This window comes from Lepisma saccharinum, chromosome 19 (genome assembly GCF_977018435.1).
Source record: "Lepisma saccharinum chromosome 19, izLepSacc3.1, whole genome shotgun sequence".
NCBI lineage: Eukaryota > Metazoa > Arthropoda > Insecta > Zygentoma > Lepismatidae > Lepisma > Lepisma saccharinum.
The window spans coordinates 31458982-31481024 of record NC_139247.1 but is presented as its reverse complement, the minus strand read 5'-3'; positions in this window follow the sequence as shown (position 1 = coordinate 31481024).

Genomic DNA, 22043 nt, shown 5'->3' with positions numbered 1-22043 from the left:
TGCAAATGTCCTCCTGTTTGGGGGGAATGATTGTAGCTCATAACTCTCAATATTTTCCATTTTTTTCTTGTATGTATTTTTATTTAAATATTAATCTCTATGATAGCAGTTGTTGTGGCTCCAGCAAAATCAACTAATTCTTCTTTTTCATTAGTGACCATCAATTCAATATAATCTATTCTATTATGACACACAGGAAAATATAATGTTGGGGATGGATTGTAGATGATGGGCTCCATAAATTCAGAATTAGGTTTGAATGTTGCAATGATCCCAGTTTGTTTGTGAGTGCCTATGCCATTTGATTTGGTGATCATATCCTCTGCCACATTACAGTGAATATTTAGAGTCTCTATGGCCAAGAATTTAGGAATATTCATAGCAGTATGTTTGATGCCTGGTTCAAGTTTTGTGTTGTTCTCAAAGCCTAACAGCTCTCCTATAGTACCCAGATCTACTGTTTCTGTAGCAGATACAATTTCTACTCTGTGAGTGACAGAATTTTGACTTAACACTACACCTCTGGGTAATTGAGCATTTAGAGTGGATAGATTATATTGCCCTGGAGTGATGACAATTTTTTGATCCCCAACTGCAATTGTGTTGTTGTGGTGTGTAATATTAGGGATTAAGTACATGCCGTAAAATGCTCTGAGAGCTATTGTTTTGGGATACACTATGTCATCATGTCATTTGAGTTTCAATATTGAATTTTGGCTGGTGAGATGGAATACCCCCATGATGTTTCAGATACCACAAGGCCTTTTGAAAATCTTCAATTGATGGTTTATTTATTTGAGACATATATCTAATAACAGATAAACACAAATGTCCACAATTAACATCTTTGAAGTTTTGAACACTTGCATTATTGTAATAAAGATTAGCTGAATTTAGATATTTTATTAAATTTTCAGGTGGAACACCTCCAAATGAATCAAACACAAATGCCTCATCTTTTAAATATTTAAGATAACAGATCCAGTGAGTGCCCTGATTTTTGTACTTATCCAAATTAACTATGCCACACTCTTTGTTGAGTGGTTGTTCTGGTAAAGAATCAGACATGTACACACCTCTAAAATGTTTGATGCCCAGTGGCTTGAGTAAAGCTTCAATATCTTGGTTTGTAAGCGGCTCTTGTTTTTTTTAAACTTATTCATGGCTCTCTTAACACCTTTGCCTTGTTTCTCAATGGCCAGGTTATGGCGCCTCTGCTCATCTAATTCTGCCCTATTCTTCTTGGCATCTATTACTGTTTTTGCTATGGCGGCTGATCCCCCAGCCAAGCTCCCAACAGCCCCTAGAGCAGCTAAGATGGCAGGGATAGTAAATATGAATCCCCCCACATGTGATTTTTTTCTTGATTGTTGTTAATTTTTTTAATTGGGGGGTACTAAGCAATAATTTCATACCATGTCCCTTTGCAATACAAGAATTTTTTTTCTTGCGCTGCTTTTTGGTCAAAAGACTATCAATAGATTTAAGAGATTTAAGACCTGCATAAGGTATTTGATACATAACACCCTTGGCCTTCATTGTAGGTTTATTATATACATATTCACAACCCCCACCCCAGTTTTTGTTTAGTGTTCATAGCTATGGTGGTTCCCAATGCTGCTATTTTCTCACTCAAAGAAGCATCTTTGCTTACAAATCTATCAAATGCAGCCTCTTCTAATTTCTTGTCTGCAACATGTCTCTTGTCAAGATCAGAATTTGTATTATATGCTATATCATGATCTCTACAAGCAGCATCTAGGGGATTAACACCAGGATCACCTCTGTTTAATCTATGGTCCAGTTTTGTGCCTGGACCACAATACTGATAGCCTGGAATGTGTAGTTCAAATGGCAGCTTGTTTATAATATCATTAACAAGGCCCCGACCCTCAGAAATATTCCAAAATTTAGGTGGTAGAGTATTAATAATTTTTATAAGATATCCAATCCCCTTAGTGTCATTCACTATAAAATTAGACAATTTTGTGCTTATCATGTCCATAATTCCAAAACTTTTCATTGTAAAAATTGTGGTTGCCAGCATTTTCCTCCCCAGCTATCACCAATAACCTATCTACAAGTTTCCTGACATCATCAACCCACACAAATTCTTTAGGCAGGGTGTTGTATTGTTTGATTCCACTACCAGTCTTGATCTGTGACCATATGGGCTTGATTAAATTGTTGTATTTTGCTCCACTGCTAGACTTGACTCTTGTTTGTGAGGGATCATTGTTCTGGTATAGAGCATCTGATTTTATTAATATTTCTTTGTAATATTCAAAATCTTGATCTGTATAGCTGCCAGGTCTCTTCCTAGTCATCAGTTCCCACAATCCAGGTGTTCCGGGGTACTTAACAAAAGCACCTTTTTCTCCAAGATGAGATTCTGAATATACAATTATATCATCTCCCATAAATGTTACTCTGAAATTGCCAATTCTATGTATGATGCTACCATCATGCTCTGTGTCAGCATATAAGCCAAATAAATCATCTTTATTGTCTTTATATGTGCTTAAATATTTTTGAGCAAGAATACCCAATTCAATAGGATCCTGAGTAGCTTCAATTCTTCTACGAGCAATAGGACTAGGTGTATGAATACTGGAAAGTGGGGTGAATGGATAATCTAATATGTTTCTTGCAGCTACAGGTACAAGCTCTGTGATCAAATTTTGATTTTGCTCTGTAACAGTTTTGATATTTTTACCTAATTCACTAGTAGCATCAATTACAGGCTGTTCTGTTTGTTTGTTTTTTTTATAAATTCCTCGGTTCTCTGATTTCCATCCCTTAAAGTTTTTTACAAGATAATCTCTTAATTTAAGATCATCAATGATTGGCCTTTTCATGGTTATTTATTTATGTTTCAATGTCTAGAAAATTGTTGATTTTATTTCTGTATTTGCCACTATTGGGTGTTCTTGTCATATCAATTGTGACAAACCCATAACTGTCCTGGTTCCAACACTCGCTGCAAATCTTGGAAAAATTATTGTAGCTCAGGTCCCCACCTACATATTCATCATGTATGAGTTTGAGGTTGGTATGGTCTTGATGAAACACACATATAAAATTGCTATTGTCTCGGATCAGCTGCTTGGGTATTTTTGAAAAAGTCTGTGCCAGTTAGAAGCAATCAATGTTTTTGTGTCGGCCCTGTGTAAAGAAATTTCTAACCTTGTTTTGATTATCCAGTATAATGTCATCAAACACAACAACAGAATTATCGAGACATTCATGAAGTGGCTTAACATCTGGTTCAAAAGTGGCAATATCCAATCCATCATATAGCTTCATCAGCTGCTGATATTTAAATTGTTCCAAGCTCTTAGAGAAGATATACAAGTGCCTGTTTTTCCAGTCTAACCAGTTGGGTGCCAATAAAAAATTATCAACCATTAGTGTAGTTTTACCACAAGCAGATGGCCCAACAATAAGACACCTAATATTATCAGGTAGCAATTTGCCATTTCTCTTATTCTGCTGTTCAGGTTCTTTATAACATCCCAGGTGCTCATATTATCACTTTGTTTGCATCGATCCAGCTGTGTTCTGGGAGTCCTAGCCATTTGACAAATAACTTGTTGCCTTTTCTGCGGATGATTTTTTCTATGAGATATGTGTCAGGCTGTTTAGTTTTGCTGAGCTCTTGTTCAAAGAACCTGCCTTTGAGAATTTCTCCTCGGTGATCTTTTATTATATATGTGTTAAGGGTCCCGGGTTTAACTTGAACCACTGTAAATAATTCAGTGCTCCAGTTTCTTGTAAAGCCTCTTTTGAATAAGTGCTTATATTTGCTGATTCTTACTTGATCACCCACCCTGTATTTGGCCTTTCTTGTTGTTGGCTGGTATCTAGGATAATAAACAGTGCTGATCAATTTTTGCTCATCAGATGAAGTTACTTCAGAGGGTTTCATGTTGATTGTGGAATGGACCGAGTTGTTATATTTATGTAGAAGTTCTGGAAGAATATTAATCCATTTATAATTACCTTGAAGTGTAAATTGTTTATACATAAGATTTTTTAAGGTTCTGTTGAATCTCTCTACAATTGAGGCCTTGAGATCACTGTAACTCGAATAATGTTGTATTGCCTGGCTTTTAATAAATTGTTGAAACACTGAATTATAAAATTCTTTGCCATTATCTGTTTGCAAATAGCGCAGTGATCTTCCACTCTGATTGATGATTGTCCTTAAAGCTTCTGTAACAAATTTTCCAGTCTTGGATTTGAGTGGCACAGCCCAGGCAAATTTTGAAAATGTGTCTATTACAGTGAGTAGATACTTGTAACCCTTGTTGATTTTGTCTAAGTATTTCAGCTGTCCACTTGCCATTTCATTCAAGTCGCTATGCCATAAATCATCTATGCCCTTTGTGACTACTGGGAGTCTCTTAAAATTATGTCTGGCCTGTCTGTGTAATTCATCAACAATAATTTCTCTAGACATAATATGTAAACAAGAAATTGCAACTATGGGGTGTTCAGCAGCTGATACTGCAGGATTTTCTAAATATAATTTGTCCCCTATTTGTATATGAAATTCCAGAGAGCCATCATCTTCAGCATAAGATGTTTCTAATGTATTGGGATCTGTAAAATCCTCTAATTCTACACTGGTGATTTTCACTTTGTTATCAGCATTTGTTATTGATAAGGTAGGGTAGTGGTGTGCCTGTGATTGAAGCCAATATTTGATCTTGATTGGTCTCAATGTGCCCCCAACAAAAAACTGATAATAAAATTGTGCAGGAGACAGCATATATATTTCGCCACCTGGTGTAAATGGAGAATCATATTCTTTGTTGGGGATGCTGTACAATTCAAGAATTACTGTATGTTTTGGATTCTCAATTATGCCTGTTATTTCCTTTTCTGCTGTAAGCAATCTGCTTGTTACAGATTCAAGGTGCTCATTGATGGTCCTAACAATCTCATCGTGCCCAGGCTTGATTCTTATGTCCACAGCAAGTTTCTTGTATTGTTGCACAATTTCTTGTAGCTGGGTAGCAAAAACAGACAGAGCATTTGCTTGATTGGATTCCATGGTCCCTAGCTGTTGCTTGATATTAGCTACAATTTGTTGCAAATTTTCAACAACTGCCAATTTTGAATTTTGAGCAGTAAGATCATGGACCTGTCTTCTGATATCCTCAAACAGGGCATGCAGTTCATTAATATGTTGATTTGTTGGTAGAGTGGCACTGTCTGAGTGAGATGTTTGATCTCTGCCTGGATATTCTTGATATCTTTTGATTTCAATATGCGATTCACTGCTCTCTTAATATTTTTAAGTTCCTGTGATGTAGGCAAATTTGATACTGTATTTTGCAAAAATTCAAGTGCCAATTTCACATTGTTTAATTCAGAAGCATCAGCCACATTTTGCATAGCATTTTGGAGCAGGGCTATATCTGCCTGAGATGGTGTTGATTGTTGTAAAATTTCAAGTTTTGTTTGGATATCATCAATCAAGTGATGAAAATGAGATAGCTCAGATTCAGTTTTGAGGTTTTCAAGCTTTGTGATTTGTTGCTGGACACTTACAAGGGTATCTACAATACCGGGCAGGCGAGTTTCTTGTATATTTGCAAAATCATTTTGCACTGCTGCTATGGTACCTTCAAGATGGGTTATGGTACTTTGAATTTTTCCAAAATCTTCATATGTTTCAAGTTGCAACTTAATATTTGCAACACTCCGAGTTATTGCACTCAAAGCATCAGAAGATGGCAAGTTGTTCATAAAATTTTCAAGTGTCTCAATTTTTTCTTTAACCTTGGCTATGGCATTGTTCAGAGGGTCCAGATTAGGTATTTGGAGTGACTGAATCTGTTCTTTTAGAGTGGAAATCACTAGATCAAAATCTTCTTGTGATTTTATGCTTTTGACAATTATTTGGAGCTGTGTCTGGACATTATTTATCTGCTCTTCTAATTGTTGTTTCAATTGCTAAGAGTTGGTGGCCTGGGTCTTAATTTTGGCTTGAAGAGCTGCAACAGCTTCTTCTAAACTTTGAAAATTATCTAAAATAGCCAGGTCAGTATATTTCTGAAGCAGCAATTTGAGTTCAGAATCAATTTTAAGAAGAGGGTCCATGCATTGGGATTGCAAATTTGTAATTTCTAATTGAAGACTGGCATTGAGTGTGGTTTGTAAAGCTTGTAAATCACTTCTTAATTTCTTGACTCTGACATCAAGCATCAGAATCTCATCACTGTGATCTTCATGTCTTGTTTTGCCAAATATATCATTAGGCATTTTTGATTTAGTGGTTATTTATTATAGAGTATCTGATTCTTAATTCTATAAAAAAGGGTATAAGCTTATCATAGGATCCAGGGACCTCAATATATAAGCAGTCACCAGCAGAAACAGTATAAACAGTGCCAGAAATCATGTTTGAGTGCTTAATTCTATAAATATTTCTCCCTACTGAAATCTTGACATCACCCTCAGGAGTTGTAATAAATTGCAATTGCCCACCTACAGGTAATTGGTAATGATTTAAATTATTGTTAAATATGTACAATGTTTTGCCTGTTTCATCATCAATATCTGTAAGTATGCTGTTCAGATGAATAATTAACAAGCCACTTAGTTTAGATATTATATCAGGAGAGGCTTGTGGTGTTGGCAGGTCCATAATACCTTGTTTTTTGAACCCAAATAAGTTCATAGGCATGTTTATTTATTTCAAATCATGCTCTGTAATTGGGCATTGATTCCCATTTTTCAAATCACAATGACCCCATGGTAAAGTATGTATGCCACATGATAAAATACATCTCTTATCATCATGTGGGTCCAGAGCCACTTTTCTTACAATATTGCTAGTCAATAAGTGATCCACACTCTGAATTCTGGATTCTGATGTTTTGATTGTGCTACATGATTTGAGACAATTTTTATAATCTTCAAATTCAAGCTCTTTTTCAACAGTTACTCTGCCAATGCCCTTGGCCTTTTTGGCAACAGCACCAATACATGTTTCAAAACTGTACATCTTGGCCCTTAACCCAGCAAATGCCACAATAACATCACCAAGTGTCTCATCTTTTAACTTGCCAGGCACCTTTTTGTTGTGGGGTTGAATTCTTTTATGTTCACTGGTATCAAAATATTCAAGCAAAGCAGGCTGGGACATATCTTTATAAACATCTTCTGTTTGAATATCAAGAACAAAACTATCAGTGTCCATGTACATCAATTTTACACTATCACCATAAAAAGGCTTCAACACATCATAATACAATTTTAACATATGTAATTTGGCCAATTCCAATATCACAGCCCCTACATAAATAGGTTTATCAAACTTGATTTTTGTTTTTTTCATGTTGAAAAGTGCCATATTTTCATCATAAATTCTTCTATAATTGAAATTAGGCTTTGCAACCAATTTCTTGCTCAGGCTGGGGTCAGTAATTATTTTAACATCTTTATGTTTTCTGACATTTTCAATAGTTTTGCCATACACAGAATTGACCATCAATTTAAACAAGGCCTTATCAAATTGGCTTTTTGCAGATGTTCGAAGTTCTGTGTTTGTATTAATATATGATTTCAACCATTCTGAGTGCCTGAACCTCAAAACATTTCCAAGTTTGGTCACTTGAACACCATGATGCATCAGGAACTGGAGGTTTTTGTAATATATCACATATCCCTGTTTTGGCTCCAGAGTCATCATCAATTTCTTCTGTTTAGAGCCAGGTGAGCACTAAACCTCAGGAATTGGGGGCAGATCAGAAAATGTATTGTGTAAATTATCAGGAATTGTCAGATCAACCTCTAAGAAGAGGCCATACTCACTGTCATCAAAATCCTTAAGATCTTCAATATTAAAATCTTCAACCCATTCAAGCCCTGCATGTGGCAATTTTTTCATCATAGCATAACCATAGAGGCTGTTGGAATCTACATACAGTATATAATTTGATGGCCGTGCTGGATTAAAATCACGAATACATTTGTTCTTTGCTCTGGCATATCTCTGAGAACATTGCACCATCCTTCCTCTTATACATTGCTCCATAAACAGATACATATCTTGATCTTGGATAAGATCCAAATGTATGTTAGTGTTTAAAAACATTGCAGCCCATGCTAGGCCTAGGGCACTGTAAAAATATATTGGATCCAGTCTATAATTTTGCATAGAAGATTTTCTGAATGCCTGAAGTATATCTGCTAAGAGGGTCACATCAAGTTTCAAATATGCCATGTGATAATCACCAAATGTCTGGCATTTTAAATTGTTCCACATCAATTGGGCATGGTGATAATCATCATCAGTGATTCCAGATCCTCTGATTTTGCTGTAAAACTCTTGTTGTGGTGGCAGAGAAAACTCATCAAATTTAGAAAAATCTGTAACATAATCATATGGATATACACCCTTCCGCCTAATTAATTTCAGGTCCTGTTTTGGAAACAAAGCACATGTGATTTTGAATTGATCATCAGATAATTGAGTGGCCAGTGTAGCCAGGCTAGCAGATAAAATTCTGTAGGAATCAAGAAATCTTAAGTGAAAAGGAACACCATTAACTTTAATTATTTTGCTAATAGCAATATATTTTTCATCATTTTCAGCTAAAATATTTAAATTCTGCTTGTCAAACCCCTCATATCTGATCAAATGATGAAAATCATAATTGGATGCTCCATGGCAAAATATAGGGACAAATTTTGGTCTCTGGATCTTAATATTACAGCTATTACACAGGGCCATTTTGAATTTACCATCTGTATGAGAATGGTGTTTCACCTTGATTTTTGTATCTGAAAATTCAGAATCACATACCGGGCATTTTTCTGCATTGTTGAAATCTTCAATCTGTTTCTCTGTTAAAGGCAACATAGGTTTTGATTTTAATAAGATATTTGATGCTACGTCATGGCACTCATTTTCTATTCTATGTGCAAATTTTTTGATGGCATCTGGTCCCAAGTATGAATCTTTTTTAGTAACAACACCATCCTACACAATCACATAATGAAATCTGGAAGGTTCATGTAACTGGTATGGTGTAATTGAAGATTCTTCAGGATCTGGATTGCAGAATGCAAGAGGTTTGAGGTTTGATTCAAAATCACAGACAATATATGCTGGGTGTTCCAACAAGGCTTCAAACTTTTTGAATTTTGCATTTTCTCTTGGATTGGGCATCACCATATGAACAGGTTTATAGTTGGCACAGTATTTCAGATGCTCAATTAACTTGTTTTTAGCAATTTCTGCATTCTCTTCACGAACCCCATTTACCATTTTCCTGCCATCAAATACACTTAAACATCTTCTGCACAACTTGAATATTGTATTGGATTTGCTTTGTTGTGTTCTCACTAAAGCTTCAAGATTATGTATCAGAGTGTAATGATATGTGCCATCCCCTTCAATTAAGAGCAATTCAATTGGAATAGCAGATTCATCATCAAATGTACTGATTCTGAGAGGTGCTATCAAGCAATTGCCACGGCCAGTGGAACAAATAAATACATTAATAGATAATTGTTTGCCATTGATATGCCTGACCTTTTTTTCAAATTTATCAATATTCTGAACAGACATTGGATATTCTAAACCCTTCATTGCTTCATTAAAAATATGTTCATGCTGTTTGTAATAACTTATTCTCTGAGGATTCCTTGAAACTGGAAACAAAGCAGCTAAAATACACCACAAAAAGCATTTCTGGTCGGTATTTTCTATGTTAACCACGGCTCTTTTGTTTTTAATATTGGCAGGTAATGGCAGATATGTAGATCCTTGTAATGGGCTGAATTCAGAAATATTAACATATAACTTGTGTGAAGAACCGCATAGGCTCCATCCAGACTCTTTTCCAGCAAATTCAGAGTGCTTAATATTCAATTGATCCATCAAACTGCTTATTATTTTGTCTGAATTTGCATTTGAATATACCGGTACAGTTTCTGTTATGTGGGGCTGTGTAAATTTTGTGCCATTTGATTTCTTATATTGTGCAAACAATTTGAGGGACAGCTTATAAGAGCCATTTTGTGCATTTAGAATTGCCTGCACATCAGGATTTACACTGTTCAAAAAATTCTTAATACCACATCTTGGCTCTGATACAAACCGGTAATCCCTTAATTGGCCATTAAAACTGCTATGGATAGGTGGTTCATAGCGTGGCTGCTTTGCAGGTCCAGCATTAACAGGTGCTTCATGCTTTCTTTTCAGACCAGATGTAGATGGTTGTGAGGGCAATGTTGATGACTGCACACAAGAATTACACTTATGCCATTTGTAATATGCCCTGCTTAATATTTTATGGCATCTTGGACACAATTTAGTAGCTTTTCTGCATTTCTTACAGTCACAATTATGCCGGTGCCTGGCCCAATTAGAACTAGATATATTTTAATTGCATTGATTGCAATATTTTTGGTTTGGCATTTTTGTTGTTGTTTATTATATAAAATTTCTTGGGGTTCAAATCAAAATTCTATACAAAATATCAGTTGGGTTCAGCAGTTAGTGGCTGAGCTGGTGCTTTTATACCCAAACAACAACAGTAACTAGGTTTTGGTGATAGTTTTGCTCTATTATGCTGATGTACAACACACTTCACCAGGTTTAAAACCTCATCTCTATATCAACTAAATACAATTCAAAATTGGATTTTGAACTGTGCAATAAATATTCTGTAAGTCTCACTTGTGTTTATATTAACAGAACAAGGCAAAACCAGAATTGTGATCAGGATTGCATGTTTTCATACAAAAAAGCCATATTTCTGACAAGTTTATGAACAACAATCACACAGATATAGCTTTTACACACATGGCAGAATCTGTCTGAGGGGGGGGGATTCTTGGGATTTTGACAGAAAAACACACTATAAACAATAAGATCATATGGGTACTTGACATAATTTTAAGTGTAAGCAAATCTGTCTGTTGAGGCTTCTTCTATTCTACACTAGAATTCAAAATTCTTAAAAAATCAGGGCATATCACTCTTGAAGAATTGGGGCATATGCCCCTCTTGACATTGTTTTAAGTGTAGCCAAATCGGGTTGTTCAATCAAAAACCTCTTCTTTTCTACACTTGTAAGTGGTGCTTATAATACAGTCAATCATACTACTGAGGGCGTAGTTGGTTTCGTATTCCACGATCGGCATTCTCAACTCCATGCTCCGGATGACGCATTTCGCCGCTTCGGGTAATGTGTTGGCTATCGGCGTGCCGTCGGCGTTCAAGTTGGTGTATCGCATCAGTGCGTCGTTATCGTTGGCCGCTCTTCGAAAGGTGACGCGCAATCCTCCCTTCCACATGATCTCCTTGTAGTCCGAGAAGAATCCCGGAAGTAGACGCATGGGAAAGAGCACCGTGTGACTTCTCGTCGATATTTTGGTCCCGGTGTAACGGGGAATTTGGACTCCGTAGAAAAATGACTGTACAGTCAATTTTCTACAGAGAAAAATGACTGCCCTTTTCACTTCCCGTCAATTCAGCAGGGGGTAAAATATCCCCGTAGAAAAATGACTGCCTGTCAATTCCCACTTAAAAGAGGGGGTACAAATTCCCCGTGAAAAGTGACTGCCCAATTAAATCCTGCTTATATTAGGAGGGGGTACAATTTCCCCGTAGAAAAGTGACTGCCCCTTTAATTCCTGCTTATATTAGGAGGGGGTATAATTTCCCCGTAGAAAAGTGACTGCCCCTTTAAATCCTGCTTATATTAGGAGGGGGTATAATTTCCACGTAGAAAAGTGACTCTGATATTAATTCCTGCTAATATGAGAAGGGGGTACAATTTCCCCGTAGAAAAGTGACTGCCCCCTTATATCCTGCTTATATTAGGAGGGGGTACAAATTCCCCGTAGAAAAGTGACTGCCCCCTTAAACTCTGGTTATATTAGGAGGGGGTACAATTTCCCCGTAGAAAAGTGACTGACCTATTAAATCCTGCTAATATGAGAAGGGGGTACAATTTCCCCGTTGAAAAGTGACTGCCCCCTTATATCCTGCTTATATTAGGAGGGGGTATAATTTTCCCGTAGAAAAGTGACTGCCGCTTTAAATCCTGCTTATATTAGGAGCGGGTATAATTTCCCCGTAGAAAAATGACTGCCCTATTAAATCCTGCTAATATGAGAAGGGGGTACAATTTCCCCATAGAAAAGTGACTGCCCCCTTATATCCTGCTTATATTAGGAGGGGGTACAAATTCCCCGTAGAAAAGTGACAGCCCCCCCAACTCTGCTTATATTAGGAGGGGGTACAATTTCCCCGTAGAAAAGTGACTGCCTCCTTAAATCCTGCTTATATTAGTAGGGGGTATAATTTCCCCGTAGAAAAGTGACTGCCCTATTAAATCATGCTAATATGAGAAGGGGGTACAATTTCCCCGTAGAAAACTGACTGCCCTACTAAATCCTGCTAATATGAGAAGGGGGTTTAATTTCCCCGTAGAAAAGTGACTGCCCTATTAAATCCTGCTTATATTAGGAGGAGGTACAAATTCCCCGTAGAAAAGTGACTGCCCCTTAAATACTGCTTATATTAGGAGGGGGTATAATATCCCCGTAGAAAAGTGACTGTCCCTTTAAATCTTGCTTATACTAGGAGGGGGTATAATTTCCCCGTAGAAAAGTGACTGCCCCCTTATATCCTGCTTATATTAGGAGGGGGTACAAATTCCCCGTAGAAAAGTGACTGCCCCCTTTATTCCTGCTTATATTAGGAGGGGGTATAATTTCCCCGTAGAAAAGTGACTGCCCCTTTAAATCCTGCTTATATTTGGAGGGGGTATAATTTCGCCGTAGAAAAGTGACTGCCCTATTAAATCCTGCTAATATGAGAAAGGGGTACAATTTCCCCGTAGAAAAGTGACTGCCCTATTAAATCCTGCTAATATGAGAAGGGGGTACAATTTCCCCGTAGAAAAGTGACTGCCCCTTATATCCTGCTAATATGAGAAGGGGGTACAATTTCCCTGTAGAAAAGTAACTGCCCCTTTAAATCCTGCTTATATTAGGAGGGGGTATAATTTCCCCGTAGAAAAGTGACTGACCTATTAAATCCTGCTTATATTAGGAGGGGGTACAATTTCCCCGTAGAAAAGTGACTCCCCCCTTATATCCTGCTTATATTAGGAGGGGGTATAATTTCCCCGTAGAAAAGTGACTGCCCCTTTAAATCCTGCTTATATTAGGAGGGGGTATAATTTCCACGTAGAAAAGTGACTGCCCTATTAAATCCTGCTAATATGAGAAGGGGGTACAATTTCCCCGTAGAAAAGTGACTGCCCACTTATATCCTGCTTATATTAGGAGGGGGTACAAATTCCCCGTAGAAAAGTGACTGCCCCTTTAAATCCTGCTTATATTAGGAGGGGGTACAAATTCCCCGTAGAAAAGTGGCTGCCCCCTTAAATTCTGCTTATATTAGGAGGAGGTATAATTTCCCCGTAGAAAAGTGACTGCCCCCTTATATCTTGCTTATATTAGGAGGGGGTACAAATTCCCCGTAGAAAAGTGACTTTCGCCTTAAATCCTGCTTATATTAGGAGGGGATATAATTTCCCCGTAGAAAAGTGACTGCCCCTTTAAATCCTGCTTATATTAGGAGGGGGTATAATTTCCCCGTAGAAAAGTGACTGCCCTATTAAATCCTGCAAATATGAGAAGGGGGTACAATTTCCCCGTAGAAAAGTGACTGCCCACTTATATCCTGCTTATATTAGGAGGGGGTACAAATTCCCCGTAGAAAAGTGTCTTCCCCCTTAAATCCTGCTTATATTAGGAGGGGGTATAATTTCCCCGTAGAAAAGTGACTGCCCCCTTAAATCCTGCTTCTATTAGGAGGGGTTATAATTTCCCCGTAGAAAAGTGACTGCCCTATTAAATCCTGCTAATATGAGAAGGGGGTACAATTTCCCCGTAGAAAAGTGACTGCCCCCTTATATCCTGCTAATATGAGAAGGGGGTACAATTTCCCCGTAGAAAAGTGACTGCCCCTTTAAATCCTGCTTATATTAGGAGGGGGTATAATTTCCCCGTAGAAAAGTGACTGACCTATTAAATCATGCTTATATTAGGAGGGGGTACAATTTCCCCGTAGAAAAGTGACTCCCCACTTAAATCCTGCTTATATTAGTAGGGGGTATAATTTCCCCGTAGAAAAGTGACTGCCCCTTTAAATCCTGCTTATATTAGGAGGGGGTATAATTTCCCCGTAGAAAAGTGACTGCCCTATTAAATCCTACTAATATGAGAAGGGGGTACAATTTCCCCGTAGAAAAGTGACTGCCCCCTTACATCCTGCTTATATTAGGAGGGGGTACAAATTCACCGTAGAAAAGTGACTGCCCCTTTAAATTCTGCTTATATTAGGAGGGTGTATAATTTCCCCGTTGAAAAGTGACTGCCCCTCTAAATCCTGCTTATATTAGGTGGGGGTACAATTTCCCCGTAGAAAAGTGACTGCCTACTTAAATCCTGCTTATATTAGGAGGCGGTATAATTTCCCCGTAGAAAAGTGACTGCCCCTTTAAATCCTGCTTATATTATGAGGGTGTACAAATTCCCCGTAGAAAAGTGACTGCCGCCTTAAACTCTGCTTATATTAGGAGGGGGTACAATTTCCCCGTAAAAAAGTGACTGCCCCCTTAAATCCTTCTTATATTAGGAGGGGGTATAATTTCCCCGTAGAAAACTGACTTCCCCTTTAAATCCTGCTTATGTTAGGAGGGGTAAAATTTCCCCGTAGAAAAGTGACTGCCCCTTAAATCCTGCTTATGTTAGGAGGGGGTATAATTTCCCCGTAGAAAAGTGACTGCCACTTTAAATTCTGCTTATATTAGGAGCGTGTATAATCTCCCCGTTGAAAAGTGACTGCCCCTCTAAATCCTGCTTATATAAGGAGGGGGTATAATTTCCCCGTAGAAAAGTGACTGGCCTATTAAATCCTGCTAATATGAGAAGGGGGTACAATTTCCCCGTAGAAATGTGACTGCCCCCTTATATCCTGCTTATATTAGGAAGGTAACAATTTCCCCGTAGAAAAGTGACTGCCCCCTTAAACTCTGCTTATATTAGAGGGGGTACAATTTCCCCGTAGAAAAGTGACTGCCCCCTTAAATCCTGCTTATATTAGGAGGGGGTACAATTTCCCCGTAGAAAAGTGATTGCCCCCTTATATCCTGCTAATATGAGAAGGGGGTACAATTTCCCCGTAGAGAAGTGACTGCCCCTTTAAATCCTGCTTATATTAGGAGGGGGTATAATTTCCCCGTAGAAAAGTGACTGCCCCCTTACATCCTGCTTATATTAGGAGGGGGTACAAATTCCCCGTAGAAAAGTGACTGCCCCCTTAAATGCTGCTTATATTAGGAGGGGGTATAATTTCCCCGTAGAAAAGTGACTGCCCTATTAAATCCTGCTAATATGAGAAGGGGGTACAATTTCCCCGTAGAAAAGTGACTGCCCCTTTAAATCCTGCTTATATTAGGAGGGGGTATAATTTCTCCGTAGAAAAGTGACTGCCCCCTTACATCCTGCTTATATTAGAAGGGGGTACAATTTCCCCGTAGAAATGTGACTGCCCCTTTATATCCTGCTTATATTAGGAAGGTAACAATTTCCCCGTAGAAAAGTGACAGCCACTTTAAATTCTGCTTATATTAGGAGCGTGTATAATCTCCCCGTTGAAAATTGACTGCCCCTCTAAATCCTGCTTATATTAGGTGGGGGTACAATTTCCCCGTAGAAAAGTGACTGCCCCCTTAAATCCTGCTTATATTAGGAGGGGGTATAATTTCCCCGTAGAAAAGTGACTGCCCCTTTAAATCCTGCTTATATTATGAGGGGGTTCAAATTCCCCGTAGAAAAGTGACTGCCGCCTTAAACTCTGCTTATATTAGGAGGGGTACAATTTCCCCGTAGAAAAGTGACTGCCCCTTAAATCCTGCTTATATTAGGAGGGGGTATAATTTCCCCGTAGAAAAGTGACTGCCCTATTAAATCCTGCTAATATGAGAAGGGGGTACAATTTCCCCGTAGAAAAGTGACTGCCCCCTTATATCCTGCTTATATTAGGAAGGTAACAAATTCCCCGTAGAAAAGGGACTGCCCCCTTAAACTCTGCTTATATTAGGAGGGGGTACAATTTCCCCGTAGAAAAGTGACTGACCTATTAAATCCTGCTAATATGAGAAGGGGGTACAATTTCCCCGTAGAAAAGTGACTGCCCCTTTATATCCTGCTTATATTAGGAGGGGGTACAAATTCCCCGTAGAAAAGTGACTGCCCCCTTAAACTCTGGTTATATTAGGAGGGGGTACAATTTCCCTGTAGAAAAGTGACTGACCTATTAAATCCTGCTAATATGAGAAGGGGGTACAATTTCCCCGTTGAAAAGTGACTGCCCCCTTATATCCTGCTTATATTAGGAGGGGGTATAATTTTCCCGTAGAAAAGTGACTGCCGCTTTAAATCCTGCTTATATTAGGAGCGGGTATAATTTCCCCGTAGAAAAGTGACTGCCCTATTAAATCCTGCTAATATGAGAAGGGGGTACAATTTCCCCGTAGAAAAGTGACTGCCCCCTTATATCCTACTTATATTAGGAGGTGTACAAATTCCCCGTAGAAAAGTGACTGCCCCCTTAAACTCTGCTTATATTAGGAGGGGGTACAATTTCCCCGTAGAAAAGTGACTGCCTCCTTAAATCCTGCTTATATTAGTAGGGGGTATAATTTCCCCATAGAAAAGTGACTGCCCTATTAAATCATGCTAATATGAGAAGGGGGTACAATTTCCCCGTAGAAAAGTGACTGCCCTACTAAATCCTGCTAATATGAGAAGGGGGTTTAATTTCCCCGTAGAAAAGTGACTGCCCTATTAAGTCCTGCTTATATTAGGAGGAGGTACAAATTCCCCGTAGAAAAGTGACTGCCCCTTAAATACTGCTTATATTAGGAGGGGGTATAATATCCCCGTAGAAAAGTGACTGCCCCTTTAAATCCTGCTTATATTAGGAGGGGGTATAATTTCCCCGTAGAAAAGTGACTGCCCTATTAAATCCTGCTAATATGAGAAGGGGGTACAATTTCCCCGTAGAAAAGTGACTGCTCCCTTATATCCTGCTTATATTAGGAGGGGGTACATATTCACCGTAGAAAAGTGACTGCCCCCTTAAATCCTGCTTATATTAGGAGGGGCTACAATTTCACCGTAGAAAAGTGACTGCCCCTCTATATCCTGCTTATATTAGGAGGGGGTACAATTTCCCCGTAGAAAAGTGGCTGCCCCCTTAAATCCTGCTTATATTAGGAGGGGGTATAATTTCCCCGTAGAAAAGTGACTGCCCCCTTATATCCTGCTTATATTAGGAGGGGGTACAAATTCCCCGTAGAAAAGTGACTTCCCCCTTAAATCCTGCTTATATTAGGAGGGGGTATAATTTCCCCGTAGAAAAGTGACTGCCCCTTTAAATCCTGCTTATATTTGGAGGGGGTATAATTTCGCCGTAGAAAAGTGACTGCCCTATTAAATCCTGCTAATATGAGAAGGGGGTACAATTTCCCCGTAGAAAAGTGACTGCCCTATTAAATCCTGCTAATATGAGAAGGGGGTACAATTTCCCCGTAGAAAAGTGACTGCCCCCTTATATCCTGCTAATATGAGAAGGGGGTACAATTTCCCTGTAGAAAAGTGACTGCCCTTTTAAATCCTGCTTATATTAGGAGGGGGTATAATTTCCCCGTAGAAAAGTGACTGACCTATTAAATCCTGCTTATATTAGGAGGGGGTACAATTTCCCCGTAGAAAAGTGACTCCCCCCTTATATCCTGCTTATATTAGGAGGGGGTATAATTTCCCCGTAGAAAAGTGACTGCCCCTTTAAATCCTGCTTATATTAGGAGGGGGTATAATTTCCACGTAGAAAAGTGACTGCCCTATTAAATCCTGCTAATATGAGAAGGGGGTACAATTTCCCCGTACAAAAGTGACTGCCCCCTTATATCCTGCTAATATGAGAAGGGGGTACAATTTCCCCGTAGAAAAGTGACTGCCCCTTTAAATCCTGCTTATATTAGGAGGGGGTATAATTTCCCCGTAGAAAAGTGACTGACCTATTAAATCCTGCTTATATTAGGAGGGGGTACAATTTCCCCGTAGAAAAGTGACTCCCCCCTTAAATCCTGCTTATATTAGTAGGGGGTATAATTTCCCCGTAGAAAAGAGACTGCCCCTTTAAATCCTGCTTATATTAGGAGGGGGGTATAATTTCCCCGTAGAAAAGTGACTGCCCTATTAAATCCTACTAATATGAGAAGGGGGTACAGTTTCCCCGTAGAAAAGTGACTGCCCCCTTACATCCTGCTTATATTAGGAGGGGGTACAAATTCACCGTAGAAAAGTGACTGCCCCCTTAAATGCTGCTTATATTAGGAGGGGGTAGAATTTCCCCGTAGAAAAGTGACTGCCCTATTAAATCCTGCTAATATGAGAAGGGGGTACAATTTCCCCGTAGAAAAGTGACTGCCCCCTTAAATCCTGCTTATATTAGGAGGGGGTATAATTTCCCCGTAGAGAAGTGACTGCCCCTTTAAATTCTGCTTATATTAGGAGGGTGTATAATTTCCCCGTTGAAAAGTGACTGCCCCTCTAAATCCTGCTTATATTAGGTGGGGGTACAATTTCCCCGTAGAAAAGTGACTGCCTCCTTAAATCCTGCTTATATTAGGAGGCGGTATAATTACCCCGTAGAAAAGTGACTGCCCCTTTAAATCCTGCTTATATTATGAGGGTGTACAAATTCCCCGTAGAAAAGTGACAGCCGCCTTAAACTCTGCTTATATTAGGAAGGGGTACAATTTCCCCGTAAAAAAGTGACTGCCCCCTTAAATCCTTCTTATATTAGGAGGGGGTATAATTTCCCCGTAGAAAACTGACTGTCCCTTTAAATCCTGCTTATGTTAGGAGGGGTAAAATTTCCCCGTAGAAAAGTGACTGCCCCTTAAATCCTGCTTATGTTAGGAGGGGGTATAATTTCCCCGTAGAAAAGTGACTGCCACTTTAAATTCTGCTTATATTAGGAGCGTGTATAATCTCCCCGTTGAAAAGTGACTGCCCCTCTAAATCCTGCTTATATTAGGAGGGGGTATAATTTCCCCGTAGAAAAGTGACTGCCCTATTAAATCCTGCTAATATGAGAAGGGGGTACAATTTCCCCGTAGAAATGTGACCGCCCCCTTATATCCTGCTTATAATAGGAAGGAAACAATTTCCCCGTAGAAAAGTGACTGCCCCCTTAAACTCTGCTTATATTAGGAGGGGGTACAATTTCCCCGTAGAAAAGTGACTGCCCCCTTAAATCCTGCTTATATTAGGAGGGGGTACAATTTCCCCGTAGAAAAGTGACTGCCCCCTTATATCCTGCTAATATGAGAAGGGGGTACAATTTCCCCGTAGAAAAGTGACTGCCCCTTTAAATCCTGCTTATATTAGGAGGGGGTATAATTTCCCCGTAGAAAAGTGACTGCCCCCTTACATCCTGCTTATATTAGGAGGGGGTACAAATTCCCGTAGAAAAGTGACTGCCCCCTTAAATGCTGCTTATATTAGGAGGGGGTATAATTTCCCCGTAGAAAAGTGACTGCCCTATTAAATCCTGCTAATATGAGAAGGGGGTACAATTTCCCCGTAGAAAAGTGACTGCCCCTTTAAATCCTGCTTATATTAGGAGGGGGTATAATTTCCCCGTAGAAAAGTGACTGCCCCCTTACATCCTGCTTATATTAGGAGGGGGTACAATTTCCCCGTAGAAATGTGACTGCCCCCTTATATCCTGCTTATATTAGGAAGGTAACAATTTCCCCGTAGAAAAGTGACAGCCACTTTAAATTCTGCTTATATTAGGAGCGTGTATAATCTCCCCGTTGAAAAGTGACTGCCCCTCTAAATCCTGCTTATATTAGGTGGGGGTACAATTTCCCCGTAGAAAAGTGACTGCCCCCTTAAATCCTGCTTATATTAGGAGGGGGTATAATTTCCCCGTAGAAAAGTGACTGCCCCTTTAAATCCTGCTTATATTATGAGGGGGTACAAATTCACCGTAGAAAAGTGACTGCCGCCTTAAACTCTGCTTATATTAGGAGGGGTACAATTTCCCCGTAGAAAAGTGACTGACCCTTAAATCCTGCTTATATTAGGAGGGGTTATAATTTCCCCGTAGAAAAGTGACTGCCCTATTCAATCCTGCTTATATTAGGTGGGGGTACAATTTCCCCGTAGAAAAGTGACTGCCCCCTTATATCCTGCTTATATTAGGAAGGTAACAAATTCCCCGTAGAAAAGTGACTGCCCCCTTAAACTCTTCTTATATTAGGAGGGGGTACAATTTCCCGTAGAAAAGTGACTGACCTATTAAATCCTGCTAATATGAGAAGGGGGTATAATTTCCCCGTAGAAAAGTGACTGCCCCCTTATATCCTGCTTATATTAGGAGGGGGTACAAATTCCCCGTAGAAAAGTGACTGCCCCCTTAAACTCTGGTTATATTAGGAGGGGGTACAATTTCCCTGTAGAAAAGTGAATGACCTATTAAATCCTGCTAATATGAGAAGGGGGTACAATTTCCCCGTTGAAAAGTGACTGCCCCCTTATATCCTGCTTATATTAGGAGGGGGTATAATTTTCCCGTAGAAAAGTGACTGCCGCTTTAAATCCTGCTTATATTAGGAGCGGGTATAATTTCCCCGTAGAAAAGTGACTGCCCTATTAAATCCTGCTAATATGAGAAGGGGGTACAATTTCCCCGTAGAAAAGTGACTGCCCCCTTATATCCTACTTATATTAGGAGGGGTACAAATTCCCCGTAGAAAAGTGACTGCCCCCTTAAACCCTGCTTATATTAGGAGGGGGTACAATTTCCCCGTAGAAAAGTGACTGCCTCCTTAAATCCTGCTTATATTAGTAGGGGGTATAATTTCCCCATAGAAAAGTGACTGCCCTATTAAATCATGCTAATATGAGAAGGGGGTACAATTTCCCGGTAGAAAAGTGACTGCCGTACTAAATCCTGCTAATATGAGAAGGGGGTTTAATTTCCCCGTAGAAAAGTGACTGCCTTATTAAGTCCTGCTTATATTAGGAGGAGGTACAAATTCCCCGTAGAAAAGTGACTGCCCCTTAAATACTGCTTATATTATTAGGGGGTATAATATCCCCGTAGAAAAGTGACTGCCCCTTTAAATCCTGCTTATATTAGGAGGGGGTATAATTTCCCCGTAGAAAAGTGACTGCCCTATTAAATCCTGCTAATATGAGAAGGGGGTACAATTTCCCCGTAGAAAAGTGACTGCTCCCTTCTATCCTGCTTATATTAGGAGGGGGTACATATTCCCCGTAGAAAAGTGACTGCCCCCTTAAATCCTGCTTATATTAGGAGGGGCTACAATTTCACCGTAGAAAAGTGACTGCCCCTCTAAATCCTGCTTATATTAGGAGGGGGTACAATTTCCCCGTAGAAAAGTGGCTGCCCCCTTAAATCCTGCTTATATTAGGAGGGGGTATAATTTCCCCGTAGAAAAGTGACTGCCCCCTTATATCCTGCTTATATTAGGAGGGGGTACAAATTCCCCGTAGAAAAGTGACTTTCGCCTTAAATCCTGCTTATATTAGGAGGGGATATAATTTCCCCGTAGAAAAGTGACTGCCCCTTTAAATCCTGCTTATATTAGGAGGGGGTATAATTTCCCCGTAGAAAAGTGACTGCCCTATTAAATCCTGCAAATATGAGAAGGGGGTACAATTTCCCCGTAGAAAAGTGACTGCCCACTTATATCCTGCTTATATTAGGAGGGGGTACAAATTCCCCGTAGAAAAGTGTCTTCCCCCTTAAATCCTGCTTATATTAGGAGGGGGTATAATTTCCCCGTAGAAAAGTGACTGCCCCCTTAAATCCTGCTTCTATTAGGAGGGGTTATAATTTCCCCGTAGAAAAGTGACTGCCCTATTAAATCCTGCTAATATGAGAAGGGGGT